We start from the raw sequence: 20,384 nt of genomic DNA on the forward strand, positions 1-20,384 counted from the left end.
ATGTGTGTTTTGTTCTTGTTTGGGTCTAGACGGTTTGGGTTTGGTGTTCTCTGTTTCCTTCGTACTGTGTGTGTTCACATGCATGACTGCAGGAGAAGGCGCATTGGGCGTGGAGATGAGTATAAAGGTCTGTTACCTAGTGTATGAAAATGCCACGATGAAATCCACTGTGCCGTACAATAAATACAGCCTACTATAAAATACACAAAAAATAAAATAAATTCATTTATAGAGTTTTAAATTCACTTAGAGGCGGGGTTGGGGATTTAGCTCAGTGGTAGAGCACTTGCCTGGGAAGCGCAAGGCCCTGGGTTTGGTCCCCAGCTCCGGAAAAAAAAAATCACCTAGAGGCTGAGGAGGCCGTCAGTTGTTGGTAAGGTGCTCGATGTGTAAGCATTTGGACTCGAATTTGATCCTGTACCCTGTGTGACACAGGAGAGCTTCAAGAAGTGATTGTTAAAGAAAGGGAAGCATTTAGAGGGTCCTGTGGCCCGTGGGAAGCACTACTTATGTTTCTGGACATGGTGCCAGAGTAGGAACGTAAGAAGGGATGGCAGTCAGTACTCTCTGGTCTCAGGTCAACAGGTCTGACAGGTTTGCAGCCAGAGGTGAGGTCAGGTGAGGCAGCACCCCTAATCTTTCTGGCTCGTTATTTCTTGGCCACGAGGTAGAGGTAGGCTGTGTCTCTCCAGGAATGTGATGGGGAAGAGTGGGGGAGGCAGCTGGATGGTTATTAACTCTTCACACAGGAGCCAGAATTTCTCTGACCCTGCTACTTCTCCATGGTTCCTTTGGCCCCATCAATCAGTGTCACTGTTGGTGCCAGTTCCACCCAGAGTCTCACAGCCTAGCCCAGCCTGAGGGTCCGATCTTGCCAGCAGGAGTACATCATGAGACACAAACCAGGTGAAGGGACTCCTGATGGAAAGGGTTGGAGCACTTATTGATGTGCACGACGGTGATGAACCGGACTGAATACTGGTTCTGGAGGTGAGTCCAGGCGCTACTTACTACTAGGTCAGGGGAAGCTCTAACCTGTTTAGCCCTCGACTTCCTGATTTATGACTGGAGATGTTGGAAATATCTGTTTCTTCCCTCACCAGACCAGGACGAACTACATGTCATCCGGGCTCTGGTAGGAAATGATAATGTGGAAGCAGAGTTGTGGAGTCTTTTTAAGTGTGGGGTCCTGTGGCTACACAGGTGTTTCACCCAGGAAGCCTACCCTGGTGGCTGTAATAATGACCTAAAGCAAAGACCTGAGCCAGAGAGATGGCTTAGGAGATAAAAACCCTTGCTGCTAAGTCTCATGACCTGAGTCATCCCTGGAAACTATGGTAGTAAGGGAGAACTTGTCTTGACTCCCACATGCAGGCCATACACTCATGCACACACACACACACACACACACACACACACACACACACACACACTAATGATAATAATAATAGTTATTATTATTATTATATATTTCTGAAGCTCTGTAAGAAGGCAGTGTAGATCCTTTCCTTATGCATTTTGTTGTTCAACATTAATTGTTCAGTTATTCGTTTGTTTTGAGACAGGGTTTCTCTGTGTAGACCAGGCCTCAGAGATCTACCTACCTCTGCCTCCTGCTGTGCACCACCATGCTGGACTGCTTCTCCTTCTCCTCCTCCTTCCCCTCCCTGCCCCTCCTCCTCTCTTTCTTTCTTTCTTCCTTTTTGTAAAAGAGGGAAATCTGACTGGTGGCCATGGAGAGCTAAGGCTGGCATTGCCCAGTGACTATGCCTTTGAACTGATGAATGTTTGCAACACCAGCCCCCCACCACACACACACACACACGGCTCACCAGAATGAAGGACGGATGTTTCTAGACCCTCCTTTCTTTTTCTGTCCCTCACCATCCTCTGAAATGCACACACAGTGGGGTTAGGGTGAGAGTTCTACTGGAAGTCACTGAGGAGCCCCTCCAGACACCTAGGGGTTCCCCAGCTCTGTCGGTCTCCTCTGGAGGAGGGCGGCTCTTCATCTTCACTACTAAAAGAGCCGTTTTTACTCTGTTCTTTTTCCATTCCATCCTACCCAAAAATCACCATCAAATGCAGTTCTTCCTAGGAATCCCACAGGGCACTGGCTCCTAGTTATCCCACAGGGGGTTGGGTCTAGGGACTCTAAGGATACCAAAGTCTGCAGATGCTTGCATCTGTTATATAAAATAGATTTGTATTTGCATATCTCTAGGTAATTAAGTAATATTTAAGGCAATGTAAATGAGCTATAAATAGTTATGTTCTATATCCTTCAGGGAATAATGATAAGAGAAATCAGTCTCTGTATGTTTGGTACAGACACGATTTTCCCCCGAGTGTTCTCCATCTGTGCTTGGTTGAGTCCACCAATATGGCCATAGACGCCAAGCCAACGATACGATGGGGCTGTACCTGTTTGGGCTAGGCTTCCTTCCCATGGCCTGGTCAGCTCTGAGTTTTGTCCAGTTGTGGTTTTCTGTGTTTGTCTCCGTTTACTGTAAACCGAGGCTTCTTTGATGAGGAATGGTGGCTATACTTACCCAGAAAAGGTTGCTTTCCCACAACCCCCTTACTTTTTTAACTTAAAAAAAAATGTTTGTTTTTTTTTGTTGGTGGTGTTGTTTTTAAATAAGGTCTCATTAAGTTGTCCTGGCTGACTTTAAACTCTCTCCATAGCTCAGTATGATGGCATGAATGTGAAATCTTCCCATAGATGCATGTTTGAACATATGGGTCTCCAGTGGGTGGGACCATTTTGGAAGGTTGTGGAACCCTTAGGAATTGGAGCATCTCTGGAGGAAGTGAGTCACTGGGTGGGACTTGAAGGGTATAACCTAGTTTGCTGTTTCCTGTCCAGTCTCTGCTTCCTGTTCCACCAAGATGTGGGCCAAGAGGTAGTCTCAACTACACACTGGCACCATCTGCCAGCGTGCCTCTCCACCAAAATGGACCTGGTCACTTTAAGCCGTGTGACAAAATAAATGTTTCTTCCTCAAGTTGTTTCTGTCAGAGCAACAAGAAGTTGCAATAAAATTAACTTAGTCCTATTGATGGGAAGAGACACTGTGACCAAGGCAAACCATACAAAAGAGAGAATTTAACTGTTTACAGTTTCAGGTTTAGTCCAATATGACAGTGGTGAGAAGCACACAGGAATGGAGCTGGAGCAGTAGCAGAGAGTACCAACACACAGGAAGCAGGCAGAGTCTGGGCTTTTGAAGCCTCAAAGCCCACTCCAAGGGACACACTTCCTCCGTCAAGGCCACACCTCCTCCAACAAGGCCACACCTCCTCCAACAAGGCCACACCTCCTCCAACAAGGCCACACCTCCTAATCCTTTCACACAATACATCAACTAGGGACTAAGCATGCAAATATATGCGCCTATGAGGCATTCTCATTCAAACCACCAAGGAATACACAACAGGGCGGGATACAAGAGCTGGTCTTAAATTTGTGCTCTTCCTGTCTCAGCTTCTTGTGTAGCTGGGATTACTGCCCCTGCCGCAAGGTCCAGCTCTGAAGCCTTGCCTGGCTTTCTTATTGTGCTCAATAAGAAAGAAGTATGAATATGAATATGAAGAAGTATGCTTCAGGACCCGGAGTCCATCACCTACCTCCGACTAACCCAGCCCGGACTGCAGAAGTTTATCCTTCACTTCCTCTTGGGAATCCACATTAGCCAGCATGGCTTACCAGCTATAAAACATCCTAGAGGAAGGAAAGGGGAGAGAGAGGAGGGGTAAAGGAAGCCATCTAAACAGAGGAAATCATTTAACTACATTCCACACCTTTGAAATAATGGGGGCAAATGTGTAACATTTCACGGTAATTTCCTTTTTGCAAATGGTTCACATTCCAGACCCTAAGACAGCCAGTGACATCAGAGCTTACTTTCCCCAACAACGACTATTTCTCCTGTTGACTCTCAGCCCACAAAGACTCTTTTGAGAGAGCTACATTAATTATCCAGGTTGATGATCCTAGCGATGCTACTAATATGGTGTCTGCGGTGTGTGGATGAGATCCATGCCCTGTGTGAGAGTGCCAGTAACTGCTGGCAGAGTTGCCATCCTCCGGGTTATAGCAACTTGCATAATTAAAGACGTTTATTCCTTAGGAAGAGCCTGGACATGAACATCCTCATAAAAAGGTTCCTCTTTTGGCCAAACATCCTAATGAACAACTTTTGCTCAGTAGAGGTAAAAGTTGTCTTTTAAATGTGGATCTTCCTGCTACCCATTGCTCACAACAAGAGCGTTAGAACATTACTCTGTCCCCTCCCCATTATAGAAAGCCCGTTAAAAATATTTAACTTTTAAAAACAATTATGTATGTATATATGTATATATGTATGTATGTGTGTATATATATGTATTATGTTTGTGTGTATGTATGTGTATGTATGTGTATGTATTATGTATGTGTATGTGTGTATGTATGTGTGTATGTATGTATGTATATATGTGTATGTATTATGTGTGTATGTATGTGTTTGTATGTATGTATGTATATATGTATTCATGTATGTGTGTATGTGTGTATGTATCATGTATGTATGTGTGTGTATGTGTATGTGTGTTGCATGCTTGTATGAACTATTGGCATGCCTGGTCCCTGCAGAGGCCAGGTAAGGGCACTGGATCTCCGGGCACTGGAGTTACAGATGGCTTTAAGCCACCATGTGGGTCCTGTGAATCAAACCCAATGTTCTGGAAGAGCAGCCAATGCTCTCAGCCACTGAGCCCTCTGCCCAGCCTCAGAAAGTCTATTTCGTATGCATTAACTGAAGTTGCAGACCTCTAAGATTCGCCTGTTCTTATAATGATGATGAGTACAAGCAGAGTCTTTGAAGAAAGAAGTTTGTTTTGGTTTTTCGAGACGAGCCAGCAGCAGTCCCAAAGATGTTCCAGCCTTGTGTGGAGCTGCATACTTGGACACTCTTTGCCCTAGTTTACTCTCTGGAAAGCTAAACAGATGTAAATGGTTTTAGAATTGTCAGCTTGGAACTGACTCTAGTGGCCAGGAACCCCCAAGACAACTTTGATGGCCTTGACAGAGCTGCCCTGTAGCTCAAAGTCATCTCAAAAGTCAGCTGCACGGCTAGTCCTGTCTCCACAACCATGTGGGAACCATCTCTCCACTTGAGACTGTGGAAAGCAGAAATGTGTGTTCGTCATTGCCAAGTGCCCTTTACTCTCAAATGAGCCACATTTGCTTGCCTTAGTTATTGTTTACAGCACCAGACAAGGCAGGTCAGAATCATTGCCCCTCTTTTCTACCTTGGAGGAAATAGGGCACAGAACTGTCAACTCCCTGGGGACCTGGGGGGAAGTTGGTCTCTCGGGCAGTTAAGTTTCAACTTGGTGTGCCTAGCTTCCCCTTAAGTTGTTGCCTTAACCAACATCCTTAGAATTTCTATCATAATGCATTTGCCAGGAGCATGGAGGCTCCAGGAGTCAGAAGCAAAGGGCTGCAGTCCGCTTACAGTCCCATTCAAAGCAAGGGAGCTTCTTGTGCTTAGGCAGGATTGGGATGAAGGATGCTTGCATGTACTCCCTAGCTCCGTGGTTCTCAACCTTCCTAATGCTGGGTGCAACCCTTTGATTCATGTTATGGTGACCGCCCTAGCCAGATTTTTGTTGCTACTTCATAACTGTAATTTTGCTACTGTTACAAATCGTAATATAAACATTTGTGTTTCCTTAGATGACCCCTGTAAAAAGGTCAGGACACGCGGGTTGAGAACACCTGTGAGTCTAGCTTCTCCTCTCCATTTGGTGACTGTTAGGAAAAGTTTTTCTAGGTGGTGGGCCAGCAGGAAGGGGAGACACAGGCAGCTGGTGGCATTCCCTCCAGCTGCCCCATGAGATCTCTTCCTCTCTCAGGAACTGGAAGCACAATGCACCAGACCTGCAAAAAGTATCATAATTTCCCAAGTGAAGTCTTCTCTACATCTGAGCACAGGTTCTCTTCAACAAAGTTTTCCCAGAACCCGAGGTCGATGGGCAGCTGAGACACTGGTGGCGTAACCTCTGGATCTCTGCACAGAACTTGAGCACCTCTGCGTTGGCAGGCTGCTTAGAATAATTCTAAGACAGGGCAAGGGGCTAGGAGCAGAAGGGGGTTGGGGGGGGTGAGGTTGCAACTTTTGAAGACCCTTCACTACTCTCAAGCCCTGAGATAGCTTTACATCTTCCCCTCGGGGTTGACTGTTCAGTCTAGGACTCCTCTCCCTCTGTGTTGTAGCTCTCACAGCAACAGCATTGTCCTTCCGAAGTAGCTGTGCCATTTCCATGGGAAAAGGAAGATTATATAGCCAAGCTGTTATCCATGGAAAGAGGTGCTGCTTTGGGTCTCCCTGGGCCCCTTTCTTTGACCTATCCCCCAAGAGCCTTCACATGACAGCCTACCTTCTTCCAGGGCAATCCTGGCCATATGAAAGCCAGAATCTTCTAGAGAACTCTCTAGTCCAGTAGTTCTCAACCTGTGGGCTGTGACCCCTACAAGGGTCACATATCAGATATCCCATATATTGGGTATTTAAATCACAATTCATAAAAGCAGCAAAATTAGTTATGAAGCAGCAACGAAATAAATGTATTGTGGGGGTGGGGATGCTGCAACTGTGTTAAAGGGTCCCAGCATTTGGAAGGCTGAGGACCACTAGTCTGGTCCTTGACTTATGAGGGCTGCTGCTTTGAACTGCATCCTTCCCTGTACCCCAACCTGTTTTCCAGTTGGGTAACTTGGGCTAAGTTCTCTGATGGCTTAGCATCTAGTTTCTTCATCCATTAAAAAGGGACCAGTGCTAATAATCTATCTTCGGGGAAACAAACAAGTTGGACGGTTAAAGCATTGAGGACAGAGCCAAGATTAGTCACTGTTAGCATTATTAGCTATTGTGTCCATGCAGAAGGGCAAACACTTAAAAATGCAGCATGAAATGATTGGATTCGTTGCCCTTGAACCCTGCTAGGTACGGGCTGGGGGAGAGCACTCTTTCCCTTCTTGCAAACCTTTTGGTGCGTTAGTGATGAGAATCAAACAGTCTGACGTCTCTCCTTCTTTTATCCATATTGAATCATGGCGTTTCTGCAGTGTGCTGTTTACTCCACCATTGGGAAGTGAGTGCAGCTGTGCGTTCACTCATGCAGCCGGATTCATCCCTGCTGCATGCCGTCCTTCTGGCTGTCTTTCCAGATACCGCTGGACTAATGATTCAAAAAGCACCAATTGAGATCTGACCTCTCTGCGTTTGCTACCTGCCAGGCACTGCGATCACCCACTACTTGACATTTATTAGTTTACAAAACCCTAGGAACCTATGAGGTGGCCGTCACTGTACCCATCTTAATAGATGAGAGAACAGAGACCATTCTGTATTTCTTCTGGAATTAAATCATTACTATAAGCAGGGATCTGATAAAGGGTTTACCCCCTACCCCCAAGTCGTTGTCCCTCATCCTTAAGAAATTAGTTTAGCTTTTCTTGTGCTCTTCTGATTAAAACCTGAACTGAAATGAGCCTTGCTCCTCACTGCCCTGTGTGTACTGTGGCCTGGCCTAGTCCTGTCCTCTGGGGCTGGATCTTGGCAGTTCCTACTGCCCCAATCTACAATGTCAAACTGCCTATATGTTTTTGAATCAGTTCAATTCTTAGCTGCCTTGGAAACTTGTCTTCCCTTTCCCTTCCCAAGCACTCAGGGCTGATTAGAAGTCCCCTCCCTGTCTTAGGTAGGGTTACTATCACTACAATGAAACACCATAACCAAAACAAGTCAGGGAGAAAATGGCTTATTGGGTTTATGCTCCATTGGAGGAAGTCAAGACAAAAACTCAAACAGGGCAGGAACCTGGAGGCAGGAGCTGATGCAGAGGCCTGGTGGGGTGTTGCTTACTGGCTTGTTCCCCACGGCTTGCTCAGCCTGCTTTCTTATAGAACCCAGGGCCACCAGTCCACAATGGGCTGGGCCCTCTCCCAGTGATCACTAATTAAGAAAGTGCTCTATGGGGTTGCCCTTGGCCTGGTCTTATGGAGGCATTTTCTCAGTCAGGTTCCTTCCTCTCCTCAGATGACTAGTTACGTCAAATTGACATACATCCAGCCAGTGCACTTCCTGTGCCCCTTTGACCTACGTCAGCCTTTTCCAAGGGTTCCTGTGTGGTCTCTGCAAAAGAGCATGCACAAAACAGGTGAGTCTTGTTCTGCTTTCATCTTGTAAATCCCATCTCTCCCAGCACGATCCAGCAAATTCCCAGTGAAGGCTGCAGAAGAGAGGTTTAGGGGGAATGCAAACCAAGAGTCTTCCCAGCTCTGGGGGAAATGTATGGTTTCACTGAAAGTTCCACAAAGGTTTCCTGATTAATCCTGAGGAGGGTGCAAGCCCACAATTCAACACCAGGATGCTGGATGCTGGGCTGTGCTCTGGATTCCCTGTGCCAGCTATTTATCTGGGAGGCAGCAATGATCTGCTCAAGGACCAGTAGAACTAAGGGGCAGACAGAGATCAGGATTGGAAACAGTAGCTCACGGTTTAGGGCAGGTCTGAAGCCCGTTTGACAGCCAGCCCTCAGAAGGCTCACGGGGGCGGGGGCGGGGGTGGGGGTGAGGGTGGATGGAGGGGAGGGGCGAGCGGCCGGCCTTAACATCCCTTGAGGTCCTGTCGGGAGTTTCTGGGCTGCTGCTGTAGGCACCTGTGTTGCTGCTGAGACGGGAAGTGATATTTTTCAGAGCCTTTAGCCCCCAAACCTCAAGAAACTTTTGATGATGCTTTAAATGTCAGGGATGTTGTTGAGAAGAGAAGACACCCAGGTGTGAGCCTTTGTTACTGACGTGTGACATGAGATACTTGGTAATATCACAGGAAGTCACGCTGTCAAAATAATAGAGAAGGTAGTGTCTAGCTGGGGGCCACGCCTTATAATAACTGTACTTAGTACCGAAGCGCTTCCGCTGCATCTCGAGCTCTGCGGTTCCCTCTGAGGTAGAGCCCAAGGCTGGGGGCAGGGTAAGACACTGGGGCCTACTTGCTCTTGGCACAAAGCACAGAACTGCGCTGAAAGGCTCCTTGTCTGGGGAGCGCTGCCTGGGCGGCAGCCGGTTACCTGAGCATGAGCAGGGATCCTAAATAATGTAAAGCATACTTTTACATTGTTTTTGCCTAAACGATTTGTCTGCTCGGAGGATCATCTACGCATAACGGCAGCATCGGGGAGCTTGAACCTTGGCCACATCCTGCCTGTCCCCACCTCACCCCCCTTTTTTTTCATTATTATTATTTTTTAAGACAGGGTCTCAAATGTCCCAGGCTAGCCTCGAACTTGCTATATAGCCAAGAATGGTCTTGAATTTGACCTTTCTGCCTCCGTCTCCAAGGTACTAGGATTTTAGATATGCACCACACCACACAGCTTTTGCAATGGGGGACTGAACTCCATGCACTAGACAGAGGGTCTACCAGCGAGCTATTGAGCTACGTCCTGAGCTCATCCGTCTTCCATTCACAGGTGCTCACCTTCAGCTCTCCAGGACACGGATCTGGCCCAGCACCGGGCACAAAAAAAGCCCTAGAGATGCTCGCTGGGAGACTAAGTGGAAGCTGAGCGAGAGCTGGGCCTCGTTTCTCAAGGAATTTGTATGTGGAGCCTGGAGAGGGGCTCCCAGCTTGTCTGTTTCGGGTCTCAGGCTGGAGAGGGGAGGGTGTGGGTGGCTGAGAACTGCAGCAAGAAACAGCTCGCCTCTCTCAGGTCGTCGTGGCAGTTTCTGCCTCTAATTTGTGTCTCAGGTCCTGCCCTACTTCTCAGCATCTCGCATGAGTGCCCGCCCACTTGACAGATTTACCGCAACAGTCACCTGCTTGTTCAACTGCGGACGGCCAGGCCCAGGTGGTCTTCTACCTGGGCGGGGCGTGGTTCCTCTGTTTACTCTAAATTTAAGCCTACAGCTCCAATCCCAGTCAATCCGCTGGTCTTGCGACTGCACATTAAAGAGCATGCGCATAGCTCCTCCCAGTTAGTTCCCTCACCCAAACCTCCAACCTGTGATCTCCATGCCTTCCGTGGCTAAGTTTAGTTTGCTCCGGATTAAGGGTCTTTGTCCTACCTTGCCCTGCTTTGGGAGCACAACTCCGTTCTGGCCAGGGCTGACCCTTTCCAGTTGCCCTGGTCCCTTCTCAGACTTTACTTCTTACAAAAGCCTACCCATGATAGGAGCCTGGTTAGCACACTTTCATATTCAGAAGACCGTCTTCCCTTCCACTGCTTGCCTGGAAATGCAGAACAGCCATCGAAAAGCCCTTCGAAAAGCTCAAAGACACCAGAACTTTGAAGAGAGGTCTTCTTTATTTCTCTCTTGCTAAGCTGCGGGGGCTGGGGGCGGGACCTTCTGTTTTATGCTCCTCTGTAAAGGAGGGAAGAGCGAGCAACGGTTACTCTTCCTCCGGGTCAGAGAGCTCCAGCCTTCTTGAAGGACAGTACAGCTCGTGTGCGACAAGGACAGCCTGCACAGTGACCTCCCACATCTCTGTGTGCTTACCTGCCACAGACTTGCCCTGGCTGTGGCGGCAGCTGATTGTGCTACCATGCACTAAGCGACCGCCGCACCCAGTAGGGCTGTGGGCTTTCTGCTGTCTCGTAGTTTCATATGACCTTGCAGACAGTGCTGTGATGTAGGAATTTGAAACCTGTTCTTTTGAGTGAAGAGTCAAAATGAAACTCATAGGTCAAATGGCCTCCTAAGAGGCATCTGTGGAGTGCATGGAATCTGACTCTCAAATGCATATTCTCAAGGTCCTAAAACCTAGACCCCTGGAGACAAACTAACAGGCCACATTCGACTTCCCGACGCTCAAATTAGGTATTCCCAGACCACCCGTGGTGTTGGTTGTTTTACCTGTATAAGGCGGCAGGGAGGTTATCCTCACCAGCCTAGCTGCATTCAGGCCTGGTCTAGATCTCAGTTGAAAGGAGAACATGGCTTCCTTTGGGATCCAGCTGTCCCTAGGGGTGAGGTGTTATTCTTTGATGGCAGGAAAGACTCTAAGGTGCTGTTAGTGCATGCTCCCTCCGGCTTTTCGTCCTTCATGGGATGATTGAGCAAGCGTCAGCCCATTTAAAATGATTGTGTAGGTCATACAGGTTGTGGGGACAGAGGTTATAGCCAGACGACCTGAGGAGGACTGCATGTATCCTTACCTGAGAGTAGACCATGAGGCTACACTCTAAACTCCAAGGGTCAGTTTTCTCCCTGCTGGAGGGGGAAGGCCAGCTTCGGGCACCTCTGTGTTCACACATAACATTTCCCCATAACCACCTAACCACCTCCACAGCTAAACCATTTGGCCTCCTTCCCTCTTCCCATGCCATTCTCTATATGCTCTGCTCCCCTCACACACCCCACCAGGCTAATCTCACCAACCTTTCTGATGGCAGCTGGGAATTAACATCAGTGACAGAGATTATTTACCTAAAAGGGAACAAGTAGAGATATTCCTGGTTAATTCATGAGAAAGAAGTTAAGTTAAAGTGAGAAGGCTAGACTGACTCCATGACAGGCTTCAAAGGAGTTGGCAGTTCAGGAGACAAGGCCTAAATCTTTGTTTCTAAGAACTGGGCAAGTCCAGGCAAATCCAGGCCTTGGAAGCTGCCCTGCCACTGGCCTGAGGGAAGGACAGTGGGTCAGCAGCAGTTTCCAGACTTCCTCAGCTACTTCCTCAACAGACCAGACCTCCCCAGCAAGTTTCCAACCCCCATGTCCTAGTAATAGGATGTCCCTAGAGATGGAAGCAAGATAAAGGTCACCTACCCAGAATCCACTAATGTGCTTTAAATGAGGCCTGCAAGCTTCCTTGGTTGTCTCTCTGTCTCAGTAATGGAAGACCCCAGCATGCTGGACTTCTGCAGAATAAAACACTCTTTGCATTCATTGACATACTATTTGAGTCCCAGGGTATCATTCTTTAGCGAATCATGGACCCTTACGAAAGGACTTTTTGACTTTGACTTTTTGTTACTGGGTAACTTCAACCACTGTCAATCTGGAGGTGCTGATGCCTGCCAAAACGGAGCGAAGCCCTTGTATTGTTAACATGACATGCCCCAGCATCTGAGGACTGACCTAATTACTGCTGCAAACACCAGGCAGTAGTCCCTGGGTCACTAACAGTCTGTCTTAGCTTTGATAGTGCCAGCTGGTTGGTGACTTCATTAGCCATTCTCCAGAACCGAGTTTGTATAGCTCATGCTTGGCTCTTCCATCACCCTCCTTACGCCCACTACCACACGGGTTTTGTTTTCTGTTGTCACTGGTGCACGGTTTCACTTTCAGTTCCCTGCCTATCTGGTCTATAACTTGGGCCACCTTTTCCCTACCCTCGTACCACTGGCTCAGACACCATGCTCCAGCTTCTTCTCTTACTCAAGTCTTCTAGAAGATTCCAAACGCTGTCAGCCTCTGCAGTGTGGCCCGAGTTAAAGGACAGATGGAATCACGAATGCCCTTCTCTCCCTCAGAATTGTCCTCATCCTCATTTTCAGCATCTTGAAACTGGCTGTGATGTTCTCCCCCCCACCCCCAAGCCTCTCACCCTACAATCTAGCCATGGGTCTGTTGTTATTACTGTCCGTTTTGGCTTCTGTTTCCCCTATACCTGCCTTCTCTAGCTATGGAAATCCTACCCTTTGTTCAATAACAGACACATGAGCCACCTCTTCGGGAAGCCCTTTTGCATTCTCCTAAGACCAGTCATTTGCTTGGCCCTCTGCACCCTCAGCACACCTGTGGCATCTTCCGCCTGCTGTCTCTTATCGTTGGTCTGGCCACTCTGCTCACTGCCAGTTCACAGAGGGCAGGAGTGCTGCTCTCTGTCACTAGGGTCAACAGATTGGCTCTAACTTGTCTTAGACATGAGCTGATAGTGAAGCCTTGTAGCTTCAGTGTCCTCTGAGAGATAGCCTGCAGTCCTTGATTTACCACACCCCCACCCCTTCAGAGGGTGTTGAGGGTTTCCTTAGAAACTGCCACTTCAAAGCCACAGAGGGGAAAAAAAAATCTAGCTAAATCAGGCAACGTTGCTACCTTCTGAGGATGCTTTCCTGTCCTCCTGCGCCCGTGCATGGCCTCCAGTCAGATTTTGATACTTAACTATTGAACAAACCAGCATTCGCACACATAGTCACTGAGGAGAAGTGAGGGTGCTCAGAGAAGGTCCACAGAGAGCTGACCTCTGCCCCCAGGCCCTCTTTGGAGGTAGGACAGCCATCCTTACCGGGATAGTTCCTTCTCATAACTGCCCCAAGGGTATGTGGTAATTCCTCCGCCCGGAGGGTGTGTCTTTCTGCAACCGCCAGAAACACTTTGGATTCTCACTCTGGCCTCTAGAGTGACCTGGTGCTTACTTTCATATATATATATTTTTTAACAATGATGGGACTGGAACCCAGGGCTTACTGTTCTGCCACCCACTTACCTCAGCAGGCTACAGGCTTTCTTTTTTACTTTTAAATTTTCCAGGTGCCCTGGGTTGCTCTTCCTAGCGGGAGTCCTGCCCTAAATCCGAGGCATTTGCATTTTCTCAAGGACCCTTTGTGGCAGGTAGGTCCTTGCCTCTTGCAAATGACCTTGAATAACACTGCCCTCTGCACTCTTTCTGGCAACCGCAGGAAGAACGTCTTGCCTGCTGTGAGTCTGGGGCCTTTTAGAGCAAGGCAGGAAAAACAAACAGCCTGTCCTTATTCACCCATTACTGGTGACCAGTGGATTAGGCATTTAGGACTTGGATTTGCAGTTTGTGAATTGATTAAACAAGGAGACTCTACGGAGCAGCTCCCATGGGTCCTAGTCTTTCATGCCTCTTTTACAGAGGAAGAATCTGAATTATGACAAAGTTTGGCGCACTCAATTCCCAACCAGACTCCCCCTTCGGGCTCTTTATTCGCGCTGAATCACGGGCCTGACTGTCGCCCAGAGCAGAGAGGGCGTCTCCTGTGGCTGGCGGATTTTTACTGCTTCCTTTTCATACTTATTCACCTCTGTCTGATCTCAGTCCTTGCCTGGCCACTCCTGCATGCCCCACAAACACGGAAAACCGCTGCCCTTTTCTCAGCCATTAGCTAGCAGGAGAGAGGCGTGCTTCCCCACTGAGGGCTGCCGCCGTCATGGCGTGGGGGTGGGGGCGCTAAGAGGTAGCCTCCATTCACCAGGCCTGAGCCCACAGGCTCCCTCACCAGGCCTACATCTTCTGGGTCTGGTGAAAAGAGAAGGGGGTTGGGGGCACCCTCCTGGGAGGCCGATCCCGAGGCTTTCTCTGCCTTAGCGCCGTTGTCTAGGCTTGCCAAGTCCCACGAGTTGGCAAACTGGAGAAGTGCTTTCAAAGCCGGCCTTCGCCCTCCTTGGCAGATGCCTCAAAGCCGTCTTGCTTTGCTTTGCCTGTGCCTGGGAGTCTGTACAGGGCATTTGTTCACACGCCTCAGTGGGGGCATCCCTGGAAGCGGCTCACAGAGGCACAGTGGGAGCTCGGCTGGATGACCCTTGAGGCAGGACCACTTGGGTGGGCGTCAGGAACAGGGGCCAGGTGGCTTGAACACCAGAATGGGGAAGGGATGTGTTAGAAGCTTTCCCAGCTCCTCAGGAAAAGTGTTTAAGGACTGGGACGCATTGCCCAACAGTTACTTTTATAAGCTGTAGGCAGGGCACTGAAACTTTTTCTATTTCTGTTTTGTTTTAGTTATCCTGTTAAAATCATAATAAATACATCGGGACATAGAAATGAGTACTCCGGATCAGACAGAAGTGAAGATGGCCTTGGAATTTACTGGCCTCAAAACGTTTTTCTAAAGTTTCATTTCTGAATCTTCAGAGACAGTCATTCTCAAAGCTTTAAAATGAGGTCCTTTGAAAAAAGCCAGGCACCTTTAATCCCAGCACTCCCAGAGGCAGAGGCAGGGGTCTCTGTGAGTTCGGAGGCCGGCCCAGGTTACAGTGAGTTCCAGAAAACAGAGTTACATAGTGAGAATCCTGTCTTCATAGACAAACAGACAGACAGACAGACAGACAGACAGACAGACAGGCAGGCAAATAGATGGGCTTATGTGAACATGATTGGTACCAATCCAGACATCACAAGTAATGGCCCGACTAGGGCTGCCAATCAAGATATAATTATTTATTTTATGTCTATGTGTACACTGTAGCTGTCTTCAGACACACCAGAAGGGGGCGTCCGATTCCATTTCAGATGGTTGTGAGCTACCATGTGGTTGCTGAGAAATGAACTCAGGACCTCTGGAAGAACAGTCAGTGCTCTTAACCGCTGAGTCATTTCTCCAGCCCCTAGGGTTGCCAATAAAAATGCCAAATACCATTTCTGCTTCTAGAAACACAGCATTTGGGCTGGTATAGCATTACAACGACAGTCAGCCTTATAGGAGTGCAGTGACAGCCAGCCCCATGTTAACAGTGACAGAGAGCCAGCCCATTCCTTGCCTCTGGCAAAAAAAAAAAAATGTTTTATTAGTTCCAGTGAACTTCTGTTGAGATAAGTTAACAACAACAAAATTTAAGATTTTACCGATGGTCTTTTCTGTGCATTCTATTGTTACAGGAAGACCACTCAGTCTGTGGCTGGGACTACACTCAGTTATACAGGGGTAGGTGTGGCTTCAGGTGTTTAGGGTAAGGGTTTGTTTGTTTGTTTGTTTTTTAAAGGCAAAAGCTACATCCTGGTATCTCTCTCTCAGCTGCAGGGGAGGTTTTGCACAAGCAAGCGGTTTAGCAGAAGCTAAGATCAGTTAGCTGGGGCCCCTTGACCTCAGGTTGCTAGAATAGAGCTGGGTAGTTTTCCATGGGGTTCTCCATCAAGGAGATCAAATCTAGTTAAATCTAAAATGTCCTCGACAAGAGTACAAGATGGAGGACCTTCTGTATGCCTGCCCTGGCACGTTACCTTAGGAAAGACTGTGGTCTCCATGCAACACAACATGACCTGGCAAAAACGACTCCCACCAATACACTTGCTTATTAAGCAGAAAGTCAATCTTTCCTCCCTGAAATGTTTTTTAAAAATCAAGTTCCCACAGTTTTCTTTGGCATTGGTCCTTTGTGGCTAGGGTGTCAGGATTTTCTTCTAGTTTTACTGAATAAAAAGCACATTTTTTTTAAAGTTTGCTTTTGTTTCAGAAAAGATAAGTGACTATTTTATTCAGGTACCTGTCCCTAACAAACAATGGTCAAAATACAGCATCAGCCAGCCCTAGTCTCACCGTTACTCACTATCAAACATTATTAATTGAGGTATTTAATAGCATGAGTACTTTAATTACTTCATCTTTTAGGACGCCTTGACTTTGCCTATTTATTTACAAAAGATGTTCATAAAATATAATTGAACTAACTTAAGGTTTGTATGCACTCTTTAATTTTTTTTTTTTTTTGGTTCTTTTTTTCGGAGCTGGGGATCGAACCCAGGGCCTTGCGCTTCCTAGGTAAGCGCTCTACCACTGAGCTAAATCCCCAGCCACTTTAATTTTTTTTTCAAAAGTATTTTATGTGTATGAGTGTTTTGCCCGAATGCACCTAAAATGTCCTCCGCAAGACATGGGTTTCTGGTGCAAACATCAGGACGACTGCAACTGGAGTTACCGGCAATTGTGGCCATGTGTGCATGCCGGGAACTGAACCCAGGTCCTCTACAAGGGCAGTCAGTGCTCTTAATTGTTGAGCCTTCCCTCCAGCCCCTTGAATGTTTTCTATACAGCATAGAAATAAATTTTATTTAAAAAATGTTAAAAGGTTTATTTACTTTATTTTACATGTATGAGCAAACATGTATGAGTTTGCTAACATGAATGTATGTGTATCTCATGCATGTATAGTTCTAGAGAAGTGAGAAGAGTATGTCAGATCCCCTGAAACAGGAGGTTTAGGTGGGTGCCAGCCATCATGTGGGTGCTGGGGATTGAACTCGATCATCTGCAAGAGCAGTAAGTGTCTTAACACACAAGCCAACTCAGCAGCCTCTTGACCGCTTTCTATAAAGCATAGGAGTGAATTTTATTTTGATCTTGTAAAAGGTAAATTATAAATTCTTTCTGAAGTAGGGAAAGAATATCGACTGATTGATGGCCTTGCACAAGCACCTCTACTCCAACCAGCAAACCAAACAGGAACAAAACACCTCTGGTGCTTGTGGTCCACAGTCTATACGTTTTGTATTGGCTTTGTCTCCCTTGCCCTGCCCTTAAGTTGACTTGCTTATTATATTTCAAACTTGCTGCTTGCAAGGAATGTCCAATTGGTTTGCTTCTGTCTTGTATTTACAAAGAAGGCCATGGGGCCGGTTCACAAGCGAGCGGCCCTGGAAAGACAATGTCCTTTCCTTCCTGAGACAGATATTTCAGGATTGGGGAAGCAAGGTTTCCTGTGTTCTCACAAGGGGCTGAGAAAAAAAAAAAAAAAAGAAAGAAAGGAAGAAAGAAAGCCAGGGTAATTTCAGAAAGAACTCAGCCTGGGCTAAACAGGAGACATGCTTTTGTGCACAGCTTTCTCCTACAGGGAGAGGCCTGCCTAGCCTCGGGGCTGCAGGCATGGGAGGAAGTAAGGCCACGATTGTAGCTGGACAGTTCTCTGGCAGCCTGATACCCAGGGCAGGACTCACTGGAGGTCAGGACTTCCTTCCCTCCACCCATCTCCCGCGCCAACCCCCACTGCTACGCGCTTTGATCACACAGCAGTTGTGTCTTACTTCTGTCCTCTTTCTCACCAAAGAGCATCAGGAACTTTGGCTCCCTCTAGAAATGTTTGTGTAGTTTAGATTGAGTTTACACCTTGTTGCTGTATCCTGCATGCGCGACCCCGTCAGGCCAGCTTTCCTTCGATTTCCTTTTACATTGTCTTTCACTTTTTATTAATAAGTTTTTAAGTTAGTGTGCAAATGTCGGTATGAAGTTATCGTTAAGCTATTTTCATTCTTATGTGTTATTACTGTACTTTGCTTAATTCCGTCCCTTCTGCCAGTGGTCTCTATATCCCCTCTCCTCCCATCTTGTTCCCGTCCTGCCTTCAGACTCCTCATTACAAATTCACAACGTACATGTTCCATTCGTTTCTTTTATTTCCCCTCTTTTAAGATCTTCTAACTCTCACGCTCTCTTTTCCAGTTTCATGCACACACATTACGGATTTAAACCTAAGTTCCACATGTGAGAGAAAACTCGGCATCAGTTTTTATAAGTTGGCTTTTTCACCTAACATAATGATTCCGAGTTCCATCTATTTTCCTGCAAACCACGTGATGTTATTTTGGACCTTTTTTTTTTTTCTGATTTTTGTTTGTTTGATTGTTTGTTATTTGAGACAAGGTTTCTCTGTGTATCCCTGACTTTCCTAGAACTCACTCTGTAGATCAGGCTGTCCTCGGACTCGGACTCAGACATACTCCTGCTTCTGCTTCCTGACTGCCACCTTGCCCTGGCCTGCGGGGGATGGGGGGGGTGGGGGGGTGGGGGGTTCAACGGAGACCTAGGAGGGGGCGAAAGAATGAGGGACAGGAGGTTCGAAGAAGAACAAGTCTGATCAAGCTCTCAAATTTTATTTCCATACAGTGGCTGATAAAGGCAAGCCAGCGGGAAGGCCAGGCTGGGCCCAAGATCAATTTCACTATCGTCTCCACCCTCCTATAGCCCTAAACTGTAAATTGCAGGTGCGTTGATAAGAGCAGATAACAGGCTAGGTTTCTCCCAGGGTGTAAGTGGGCTTGATATCTCCGAAACATTCCTGAGACAGAGGGTGGGTAAGCGGGCTTGGCTCCCGGCACCACCAAGGCCTGGCTATTGCTTGAATTTTTAAATAGATCGACAAAATAACATTGAGTATATGTTCCATATGTTTTGTTTTGTTTTTGTTTTAGAGATAGGGTCTCTCTGTGTTGCTCTGGCTCTGCTACAACTCACTCTGTAGACCAGGCTAGCCTCAAACTCAGAGATCCGCCTGCCCTTGCTTCCGGAGTGTTGGGATTGGATTAGAGGAATGGTCTGCCATGCTCAGTGATTTTAATGTTTAAATTATTATTTTATTTTGCCTTAGTTTTTGAGACAGGGTGTCATGTAACGCAGACCTGCTATGGACCTGAGGATGACCTTGACTCCCGATTTTCTGTCCTGCAAATGCAGAGATTACAAGGATATGCCAACATGCCCAGTTTTCAATGTGTTTCACATTAAAACCATCCATGAAGTTAAACAGCAACGGCAAAGCCCTTGGCTTTGTCAAAGAATAATGGTAATGATATGTCCACGAAAGAGAAGAAACGCAGCAACAAAATGACAGAAAGCGGCTGTTGGAGAGGCCGGAGTGGGCGGAGGAGAGGGGAATAATGACAACCTCATTATTTTCTCATCTTCCTTAGCCCGGAGGAAATAGACACCATTGGAGGAGGTCTAAAATTAATTTGTGAAATAGAAAGTTAAGTGTCATCAAAATTTAGAAAGTCACAACTATTATAATGAAAATTCAAATTATGTAGTAAAACTGGAGTGTAAGTCAAGCATTAGAAATGAACAAAACCTTTAAAATGAGAACATGGTGAGCAATAGATTATGGTTATACTTGTAAGCAAGATCGTTTATTAAAAGAAATAAAATTGGTTTTAAGAAAACAGCTTTAATACAACTTGGTACTGTCCTAAAATATATATATCTATCTAAAAAAGTTACTCAGAATCAGAGATAGGGCTTAAATGCCCAGAAATATCTCTCTAATAGTGGAATTCCAGGCACTGTGGCATTTGGGAGGGGGAGATATTTTTGGACTGAGCTTTCCCGGTCTCTAAACTCAGACCCTGCGGTTGCCAGCTCATAAGACCAGCCTTGTGTGCCTCGGGGTTTGTTCTGGATTGTTGAACTTCCACAGGGCAGGGCCTGGGGACTCTTTGTCTAATTCCAGGCATTGCAAAGAGGGATCTTTGTGAGGACACGCTCTCTGGAGCATGTGACAGAAAGTAGGTGGCTGGGAACACTTGCTCTCTGGAGTCACTAAGAGTGGCTGCTAGAGAAGCCTCGAGGATGTTCTGGTAACTATTTTGGGCTTTGAGTGGGCTAGTTGATATAGCCAACCATTTGTATTTAACAGGCCAGTGCTTGATTTACCCAGATTTTCCTATGTGAGCTAGAGTCAGGCAACCCTGGGTTAGAATGCCAGCTCTTCTAAGTACGGACTGCACAGCCTTGGGAAGATGACTCAAGACTCTGACCCTGTTATCTCATCTGTACAACATGCTTACTGTTCACTCACTGGCCCGTTGGTAGGAGCCAATCATCTATTACACGCTTGCCGTGTTAGAGCCTGAGCCAAATGTTCCTTCTTGGAAGAGAGCTCC

The 20,384-nt window shown here is 47.0% G+C and overlaps 1 long non-coding RNA gene across 6 annotated transcripts; it reads left to right on the top strand.

The window, feature by feature from the left end:
- Nucleotides 1-742: 742 nt before the first annotated feature.
- Nucleotides 743-19,676, top strand: LOC147996249 (uncharacterized). 6 transcript variants are annotated; one of them, XR_015678037.1, is made up of 5 exons: nt 743-990; nt 8,088-8,208; nt 9,523-9,650; nt 18,613-18,710; nt 19,094-19,671. It is a non-coding gene; the product is annotated as an uncharacterized LOC147996249 (long non-coding RNA). The 6 variants fall into 6 exon arrangements; XR_015678035.1 differs by lacking the exon at nt 743-990 and adding an exon at nt 13,526-13,606 and having other exon boundaries at nt 8,143-8,208; nt 19,094-19,657; XR_015678036.1 differs by lacking the exons at nt 743-990; nt 18,613-18,710; nt 19,094-19,671 and adding exons at nt 13,526-13,606; nt 14,739-14,964 and having other exon boundaries at nt 8,111-8,208.
- Nucleotides 19,677-20,384: the final 708 nt, after the last annotated feature.

This window comes from Rattus norvegicus, chromosome 2, assembly GCF_021556685.1.
Source record: "Rattus norvegicus strain SHRSP/BbbUtx chromosome 2, alternate assembly SHRSP_T2T, whole genome shotgun sequence".
Classification (NCBI taxonomy): domain Eukaryota; kingdom Metazoa; phylum Chordata; class Mammalia; order Rodentia; family Muridae; genus Rattus; species Rattus norvegicus.